Here is a 10,778-nt window from a genome sequence, read left to right as displayed (position 1 = left end):
TTGGGGAAGAGAGAACGAAAGCGCACAGGAAGACACGCGTAGATGTTGTCCTTGCTTCTGCGCCCAGTGTGTATGCTCTCTAATGATGGGTTCTGTGGAGCGCACTCACGGTTCCGATCCGGCTGTGGCTAGTGTGACTTCGATTCCGATTCAGGAAAAATGAACGCCAGTAAAGCACCGTCGGAATTGTCGAAGTCGTCTGGAACCGTCAGAACCCTTGGAAACGTCGGAAATATCGTACGGAACTCTCGAAATCATGGATGCCCCATAGGCTGGGCACATACAGACTAGTGATGTGCACGCTGAGTAAGAGTGAGTGAGTGATTTGAAACCTTCGAGAGAGTGAATGAGTATAAATCAGCACGAAGAGTTTTTATGACTCCTTTAACCACTCTTTTGTGCCTATACTCACTCTCACTCTCTGTGCCGACTAGAAACTCACACAGGAGTGAGTATAACTGTTTTATCACTCTTTGGATTATAATCACTCTGCAAGAGTGAGTAAAAGAGTATTATCACTCTTTTGAGATTGTAAACACTGATGATGAGTGAGCAAACGTGTTTTGTCATTCTCTTTGGATTTTAATGCCCGCCAGGGGATTTCGGGATAGTAAGAGTGAGTAAAATGTGTTGTTTCTCTTGTTGGATTGTAATAATTGAATAAAATAGGAAGAGTATAAAAGAGAGTGACAGTGTTTTATTATACGTTTTGGAATGAAATCGATGAATAGGAATGAGTAAAAGTGTTTTATCACTCCTTTTGGATACAAATAATTCTGTAGGTGTGGAATGTTTGGAAGGTGTGAAGGTGAAGGTGTGAAAGGGGAAGGTGTGGAATGAAAAAATTATTCCAGATACAAAATTAAACGAACTGTCAAAATTTTGAGTTTCGCGTATCTCGTATGTCGCGTAACTCGGGAAATGACTGTATGTTCACTATATGCATACATGCCCAAATGACTTAATGGTTCCGTTATTTTTGAACAGAATAAGCGAAGATATTTTTTCGTGAAGTAAAGATTGTCTGGGTTAAAAAGCCGCTTTTTGGTCGCGAAACGCTTCGGTCATTAAAAATATATATACCCTAGTTTAATCTGTTTACCGCTATTTATTAGATTAGTCCTGCGGAGTCTAAAGCTGAAATACTTGTCGAGAAGAATTCTTAAAACTCAACACGTTTAAGGCGTTTCAGTAAACTTTTGTCATTGTAGTAGTCGAATTGACATTCTAATCTTTTTGCAAATATCTCACATATAGCTATGCGAGAAGTGATCGGTCTTATACCAAAATATGGGTTGTTTTGTTGATGTACAGATTTTTTATCGGCATTATTTTATATCAAATAAAACAAAATTGAATCTCTTTTTCTATCCATACAAAAATAATCGTAAGCTTGAAAGTATCCCCCGTAATCCTAGCGTTACGTAATGATTTGCTGATCCCTAGTCTATTTATTGGGCCAAGTATGAATTCCATTCCATTGTAATTGAAAAGATGGCCTTGCGTGTGAAGGAGTGCAGTCCGATAGAGATTCGAGATACTTTTATCCATATATTACTAATAATAATATCTGGTATATATCTTGATCAATGGATTTAATAAATTAATAATTGTATATTTATGTAAACATAATATAAATATATAACATAACCACACGTGAAAATTGTTACTCCAAGCAATTGACCGTCCAACTACGGGGTTATATATATATATATATATATATATATATATATATATATATATATATATATTTACATACATACATACACACATATGTATAGCATATGTTACATGAACAAATATATTTCGTACATTTATATCTATGACTTATAACATATATATACATGTGCATGTATATATTTTTCCAATGTATATAAACTTTTATTTCGGTGTGTTTGAGTGTGGAAGTACACATGCATGTTATGTTCTGCAATTAATCTTCCACTTCCTATGTTTTCAGATAAGTGAGATCATAAGATTAATAGAATTCAAGTATCGTGTACAATTTTTGATTCCTCAACATAAACCAGCGAGCGAGTTCTGAAAAAGAGTGAAAAAGAGATATATCATATTCTGTAGAACCAGTTTTTTTTTCATTTCCGGTCCATTCGTTTTAATGATCGTTGATCTTGGTTTTGAAATCAACACCTACACATTAGCGGCAGTATTCTATATGATCTGGATCGCCGATCTTTTCGTGCAACTTGTTTTGCTTTTAGATTTGTTTCGTCTGCGATACATTCATTCTCGCCCCACTCTCGCGCAGTTAAATTGGTGTTTGGAACTAAACAGATTTGAAGGTGTTAATTTTTGCATTTCTAAAGAAAAAGGTTTGTTGATAGCGAGACACGTTAAAACGAGTTGTGGAGAATGTGTGTGGTTTTTGACTGAAGAAATATTTCATTCACTCTTTAACCGTTGTTTTCATTCATGCCACATTCATTGTGAATTGTGGTTGATTGATGTCTTCGCACCGAAATAAATGTATTCGATGTATGAATGGTTAATTCATACATTTTTGATCTTTTTTGTTATGTCACTTACACAGTTGTGTTATGCAGTCTGCTTTAGAATGATGTCCAACAATTCGTATTATTTCATTTGAATATTTGTGTATCTCTACTGCATAACACTTTTGTGTAAATAGAATTATGAATACCTTGGGAGTAAGAATATCTAGCTTGGGTAGTTTTACCAAAATGTATTTGATTGATTATTGCTAAATCAGTTTTTAAACTATTCATACAGGAAGTCCCCGATATTCACTACTGTATCACATATTGAACTCGTGTAGATTGTCATGTTCAGTTGAATGTTTTAGTATCGGATGTTCTTAATTGACTGCAATGTATTTTGCTTTTTGTACTACACGTTGAAAGAAAAAATCAGCAATTCCTCAGCAATCAGGTTACCGAGATACAACGCAAATAAATTTTTGATTAATGACAATTACTAACAATAAAAAAACGCAAAAAATCTATAATTTTACAAAAACATCGGATGATAAAGATCATTTGTTCCAGCAATTTTAAATGAATATCTAAAATGCTATATTTTAAATAAGCAGACTATGCAATCAACTTATGAAACCAACTTGATGCCTTTAAATAGTAAACGAAATTTAACTTCAATAAAAAATCGGGGACTATCTGTAAAAAAAAATCATGCACCAAATTTATACACGTGACGAATTTTTATCATCGATATTCAAATAAATGTGGTTCGATGCACATACGAATTTATAATAAGATGTTAAAACATGTGCTACAGGATTTCATTAAAAAGATTAGCATGATAGTTTGAATAACTAGCCCACAGACGTGCCCGGTTCGAACCGGCACGCGGCGTGGAAAGGTACAAAACGGACGACGAGAAAACTGCCCGAGTTTCAATCGGGCAAATCAGTACAAAGGCACGCCGCTTACGCGGGTCAGACAGAACTGTGAATGAGTTAACAGAGTTAAGCCTTTGGCTAGTGTCTTTTTCGGCTATGTTAATTCTAGTTTCACGTTCTTCTTCTTAATTTTTACACCGTTTTGTTTCGGTCCCCTCATTTCAATAAAAGAACCTTGAATACATTCTTTTTTTGTGGAGTCCCAACGCAAACACTAACGAATTGTGTAGGTGTTTTGAGATGAATCGGAATCAACTATTTGAACAAGAACCAATTAATTAACATAATGTTCCATCGACATGTAACGGAGAGTAAAAGCTTATAATTCGAATAAAATAGCTGCGAAAATATAAACATGCATAACAAACAGTTACCAATGCCGTAAACAAATAATTAAAAGTAGAATGTTTACTTTTCGTCATATTTTCGTCAATATTTTTGGTAATAAGTTTTCACATTAAATGATGAAAATTACAAGGTACAGTATCGAAAGTATACTACCAGGAGCCTGAAGCAATAAGCAACACTGCAATTTAATTAGATTAGGACAATTAACGTGAAGTCAAACAGTTTCGTTGCAAGCAACTTCTAGTGTAGCGGTTTGGCTTGATTGAAATAGTTTTACTGCGCATTATAAATTTGAATATCGGTGTAGGCATAGATCTGAGCATACATTCGAATGTAGGTTGTTGGCTTTGCAGTATGGGTATGTTTTGATGTGACGCTTAGAACAGTTTTGCTAATTTAAGTTTTATGTTTGTTTTCCTTTTGCCTTCTTCTTCTTCTTCCTTCTGTAACGAGCTAGTTACAGTCTAGCTTAAAAGACTTATTTTTCCTCCTAGCCGCATAGTTAGTCTTTGCTATTACTAATTGTGGGGATGGTTTCGGATAGGGGTTTGAACCGGTCCTGACGTGTGAAGACCGTCGCCTTTACCAACACATCACCGCGTTACCCCATCCTTTTCTCCTTTTCCGTATAGTCTTCCTTTTATATTTGTTTTGTAAAGGATGAGTATATGAATGAAATATCATCCAATGAGCTGACTCCACTAAATACCCATTTAATCTACGAGGTATCTGTAGCTTGCTTCATTTATACAAAGTTGTGCCGTTCTTGTTAATCGAATTACTGCTTGTCTGGTATACCACCAACCACAAATGAATATTCAGAAACTGATGAATAGAAAACAAGTATGCCAGCAAAACATTGAAATTACAAGATTATTAATGTGAACGTTTAATGATTGGAATGCTTAAGATACTGATTGCACATATTTCCATCGGAATTCACTGTCCTCGGACACACTTTCTATTGAATTATATTCACGCATATGAAATACATTAATTGCACTAAATAAAAAAAATAGTAGCACGAATGGGTATAAATCATTATTTTAAAGCAGGGGTTTGCAATTTTTTCCGTCCATGGGCCGCATTGGTTGAAACTACCGAAGTCTGGGGCCATTTACACATTAACCGTCGAGCCATTTATACAGCGGCTGGAGGCACTCGAGAGACGCATGCCAGTTTGGAGTTTTAAAGTTTGCCCTGTTTTAAAAACATATAAGATTTTTTTTACAGAGAATGATTCAGAATCGACAAAGATGGATATTTCATAGACCAAAAAAGAGGCAAACTTATTAACGAGTTATATTTCCAAATTAACTAGTGTTACTGTACCGTTGTTTAAGGCAAACCCCAAGATAGTAAGTGTTTGTATCAACAGAGTAACGTACATACTCTAAATTGGGTGTTAGTCTTCTAGTGTAGGCATTCCTTTTTTAAATATTTCTCTCGTTCTCCCGGTCTGCGCCTTTCTACAAGCAGTCTTCTCTATCCTTTTGTCAACCGTATTCCGCAAACGTCAATGCACGCCAACGTCCGTAAACCGCACACTCCGTTCTCATCAACCATAGTGAAACGAACAGTGATTTGTGAGGGAGCCTGACCCGCCACTGTGGTTCAGAATTTAATCAGCCTATGGAGAGTCGACTTATGATTCGAATGACGCTTCGTGGAAGATCCACGTAAGTGACTCAAAGTGAATACGCTTCATTTTCGATGAAAACTTCTTTGTCTTTGGCCTGCTGATAGCTGAGTGATGTCATGGTCAGGTCATCAATCCGTTTTCAAGGAACTCGGTCTACTGCTGATGGAGTGTACAGAGTCTGGGGTTGATAGTTCAATTCCACTTGATCCAGCCATCGAGCTCGCTGTGCTCATCTATGTTTCGTGTCGAATGGGTTGCTGCAATTTCCAGGTAGGACGGGAGTCCAGCATCCTTATCACGTACTCTATGGTATCTTTCCAGAATTTCCTATTGTTAGGGTGCTTCGGTATACAGCTCAGCTAGCTCATGATTCACCTTCTTCTCCACGCATCCTGCTCACAACTACAGATACAGATCTTCCTATTAGCGGACTGAGTGGACGCGAGGGCCTCAACCTTAGTTGCAAGTCGTGCTTCCAGAAAGCATTACATTTCGATTTTTTTAAAGTATTTTGTGCAGCACGTACTGACAATGCACTCGAATATAAACATATTTGATAGAAATATTGAAGACTGCATTTGACCTGTTCGTGAAAAATTAGTTGGTGCTGGTTTATACAATAAACTTGTTAGTAGTGCACATCTAAGCATTAAAGCCCATAACGAACAATATGATTGTGATACAAAGGGGTATGTTTTAGTTTGTGAGGATTTTTTGATAAAAAAACTTACATATTCACATAAATAATTTCTTCGAACTCTAAAAAACTCTAAAACTTAAGAAAATACGTAGTGTGGGTGTTCATGTTCATGTACATTTGACTGTAATGTTATTAAAAAATGTTTGATTTTGCCCATCTTTGGAGTGGCCCGAGGTATAATTGATACTGGCGCCGTTTTCACGCAAGAGGACCGATCCAAAATCCCATCCGGGCTAATCCACCGAAGCAAAGACTGACTATTCGGCTACGGAATAATAAGGTCAAAGAAAAGTCAGAAACAGCAGGACTCTAGGCCTCGCATGGTTGTTGTGCCAGTCATTTTCTCCAATCAAATTAATTTAGAAATGGAATTATTTGAAAGTAATTGAGAAATTGAAATAATTGAGTAATATTTTGAAGATTTTTATTTGTATAGAAAAATAAATGATACTTAATAAAACTGAAATGATTTATTTATTTATTTTCATGTATTACTGATATTAGATTGCATAAATTATGGGAAAAAACTAAGAAAAGGGTAAATCCGCCTTTGCACAACTAACTCCACAGATCGCTTTGGCATCCTTCGCTAGCATTGTCCAGGACTCGTGGTCATAGAAGATTACCGGACGTGACAGGGTACGATATATACTGAATTTCGTGCTTTGATGAAGTCTTCTGGAACGTAGGTATTTGTGGAGCCTATAGTAAGCACGATTCACTCCACGCCGTTGCTTAGGTTAAGGTTACCGTATCCGCAGATACGGTCGTACCAAGGGAGCAGTATAGCTGAACTAGCTAGGCGGATAACTAGGCGGACTAGATAACTATTATACGAAAAATACTTGAAATGAACGCTAGGTGTATCGCGCAGTTTTTTTTTATACTTGTGAATGAAGCTGGTAATTTTTGACTAACTGATTTCCTCTTTTCGTATATAATGATATGGTATATATAATGATCAAAATTATACTAAAACATTTGTTTTGCATAATGAGCTCTGTACAAATTTGTTTTGTGGTTTAAAATCAAATGAAATCAAATTCTCATTTCTGATCATGAATCAGCCGGATTCCGAATGACCAAATCCCGGTGTCAAATCTGGTTTCGGGATAAAGACATTTCATAATTGAAATTGAAACCAGAATCCGATCCACACTCAATTACTTTAACCCAACACTAATATCAACCGTAAAATATCGCTGCAATTTTACTGTTCCGCTTTATTTCCGTCAAGCAATACATATATTGCTAATAGAGTGCCGCATACTGCTTTAGGCTCTTTTTCGGATACTCCACCCATCGAATAATAGGTAATCGGTAATTAATGTCTGTCTTAACCGCATCCTATGATTGGACTGAGGTTTCCAGTGGACCGTTTTGAATCTAAATCCTAGAAGAGAAAAAAAACGACAAAAAACAACGAAAAACTAAACTTGGAATAAAGTAAACCTGACCAAAACCAATTATTTTCTTATCTACGGTTTACCTATTTACATTTCAAAATTTAGGCAATAGATACGCCGAGATACGCGGTTTATTAGTATTGAAACTTGGTAGAATGTTCCTTTTCATTTAAAACATTTGTTTTATTTCTTCTACGTTTTCATTTATAAAGTCGACTGGATGAAGAAAGTGCAGAGAAATAAAGAAGTCAACTTTGAAATAGAAACGATTTTACTTCCGGATTTGACTTACGCCGAAAACTCTAGATACGTGGATCTGCCCCGGGTTATAGCGGTCCACTATAATAGCGTATCTCGGGTACTATGATGATGATACGCCCTGCAGCTCTATTCTTTAAATGATGGAAATGTAACACCGTTCTTAATCAAAGTACGGACAGTTTCAAATTCCTGACATTTTTAATATTCTAGCATTTTTATCCTGTAAAATACAAGGCAGTACTTACCTGGCTGTATATTCTAGTATTTCATGGCAATTCTTTTTCTTGGTGGCAATTATGTAAAATTAATAAGCGGTGTGGTAATAGTCTTGGTGAGCGTAATTATAAACGGATCCTAAAATTCCATAATTCCATAATTTTATTTTTTGGGTAACGAGGTCAAAACGGTACTATATTGTTGAATTCTATATGTATTACTAACACAATTCGATAAAGCAAGACCCGAACTTCTAGCAGCCGTTCGGGCATCAAGAAGTTCCCCTGCTGTACCAATTCGCGACATTCTGGGTGAGAAGGACTACGTGTACGTACGGATTCTGTTCGACTTCGTCAAAGAGATCGGAATCACCCTATCATTCCTTCCCCTTCCCCATCCTGTATGTTGTACGCATTATCGTTTGTTTTTCCTATTATTTTGTCCATTTTACAGATGTTCGTCCAGTGTTTTTTTTTATCATTCTGATTATATGCGCTACTATTGTTGTCGAGGTTTCACCTAGGGACGCTTTGGCGGACGCTTCCATAGCGATTGAGACAGACAATGCCATGACGTAGTCTGGTACGCTCTTTGCGACAGATACATTCTGTATCTACCTGGACGAAGACGGGATCACCAAGTTGATGTCAAGGAAGCACGTCATGACGCCGACTATCCTACACCGTAGACAGGAAAAGTCAGAGGGAATGTGTGCCACTGCATGTCTTCAGGACACTGAAGTTGTCAACCTGAATAGCCGATCCACATAGATAGCCGGTCACATAGAGTCCGAATGAAAAGGGGGGAAGACTATGGGATCCCGAAAGGATAGAACAATGTACACCGAGTCCTCCCGGGATAAGGTGCACTCTAATGGCGAGAGAAGGAAATGTCTCCCCACCACATAGCAGTATATCAGCTTGTGGAAATAGTAGAGATTAAGTATAGTCAATAAAATTTACGACCAAGCCGTTATACTGATGAATAAAAAAAACTAATACTAGTGTCCTGTTTTATGGGTGAATCAATCAATGTATCATGTAGAATCAATATGACTTTTCTTTCTGTTCATACGAAACCATCATATCTTGCGAAACGTGCTGCCAATTGTGTACACCTAATATTCTATTTAGGTTTTTTTCATATACTCACTTTTGTATGATTCAAAACATTCTACGGATAAACTGAAACATTGTGATTTTTTTTCTCAAAACCGCTGTTACCGTGCAAATAGACATGCAGCGATTTTTCTCAGTGCGAAATTTCGCAAAGTAGCTCAATCTTGCAAAAATCCCATTTCTCATTGGAGACAATTCAGCGCCTACTGAGGCTGTCAAATAATTACATCAACAAGCCGTTTTATATATATGAACTTATCATCGCATTTCATCGAATAGCATTGCGAAATTTCGCACTGAGAAAAATCGCTGCATGTCTATTTGCACGGTTAAGTTTTTTCTCACATTGTAATTACTATACTAAAACAGTTTTTGTATGACGGTGTGAAACCCATAATAAACAATACAATAATTTCTTACACAAAAATACTTCATATCTCTAAAACCAATATAGAGTAGAAATTATTTTTTCGTTATTCTTTCTCTCTCCCTTCTTGGCGTAACGATCTACTAGGTCATTGCCTACCATTTCTGGCTTACTAGACTTAATTTACCACGTAGCCGGAGAGTCGGTCTTTGCTACGGGGGATTGTAGTCCGGATGGGGTTTTGTTCCAATTCGTTCATGTGAAGACCGGCGCTACCACCATCATGCTACTGGGTCGCCCGTACTTCTTTCGGCGCTACATTCCTTATATTGTATTCTTAATTTAGAAATAGTACAGTAAAATACATATTAAGTATTAATATCTGGTCGTAATTGAATGAGTGAGTTACACGAGAATTGATTCCCAGTTACACACAGATGGGAAAAATTACATCATATTTTCTATGCCTGTAATTTTATAGTGGTATATAAAAAGTGTTGGTACCAAGTTTTTAGAAATGAAAATGAATTTGCATTTCAATTGCTTCAAATAATCCAAATGAAATGTCTATTTAATTCATATGATATGATGTATGAGTAAGTGTCGAACAAAAGTGAACTTTGCAAACGACGCTGTTTCACGACGTCAGTGTTGTCTTGGACCAAGAAACGCTTTGAAAGGCGGTCCGACCTTGCAGGGTTTATGCGATACATTTTTTTTTAAACGATCCGATTCTAACGATATAACGTTCTAACGAACGGAACGATCCTTTACGCATGCGTATTGGCCGGCGGTCGAAGGATGAGCGCTCAGCGCATCCGATCGCTCGTGCCCTATGTATAGTACTATTATCTACCACTATCTATTACATGCTTACATTATTCACATATCTCAACAAAAAACACAACGAAAAACAAGATTATTGAAAGTGTGTTTTATATATGTATATACAGGCTAGGCTTTTGTCTATACATAACATGAAATAAATAAAGTAGTAATGTTTCTTACTCTTTAAAGTAATAATTATGTTCATAGTTAATCAAATAAAAAACCACAAACTGCTGAAAATATTGATGTGCAAATAGATTGCAAGTTACTGGCTAATTAGCTTCGAGCTAATGCTGCCCGCCAGCTAAAAAGTTTGAAACCTCGGAATACTAGAAAACCGCTAATAATTGACAGAAGCATTTGCAAGTACAGACAGATTAGTGTTGCGATGACAAATTATATAAGTATGAAAAAGCTTAAGTGTTCAGGGCACATACAGGGCAAATGTATATCAACTTATATGACCTGCCTTCTTCTTTGACTCTTTTACTCTTTTAT

This window comes from Anopheles moucheti, chromosome X, assembly GCF_943734755.1.
Source record: "Anopheles moucheti chromosome X, idAnoMoucSN_F20_07, whole genome shotgun sequence".
NCBI classification, from domain to species: Eukaryota; Metazoa; Arthropoda; class Insecta; order Diptera; family Culicidae; genus Anopheles; species Anopheles moucheti.
Note: the sequence above shows the minus strand (reverse complement) of the source record.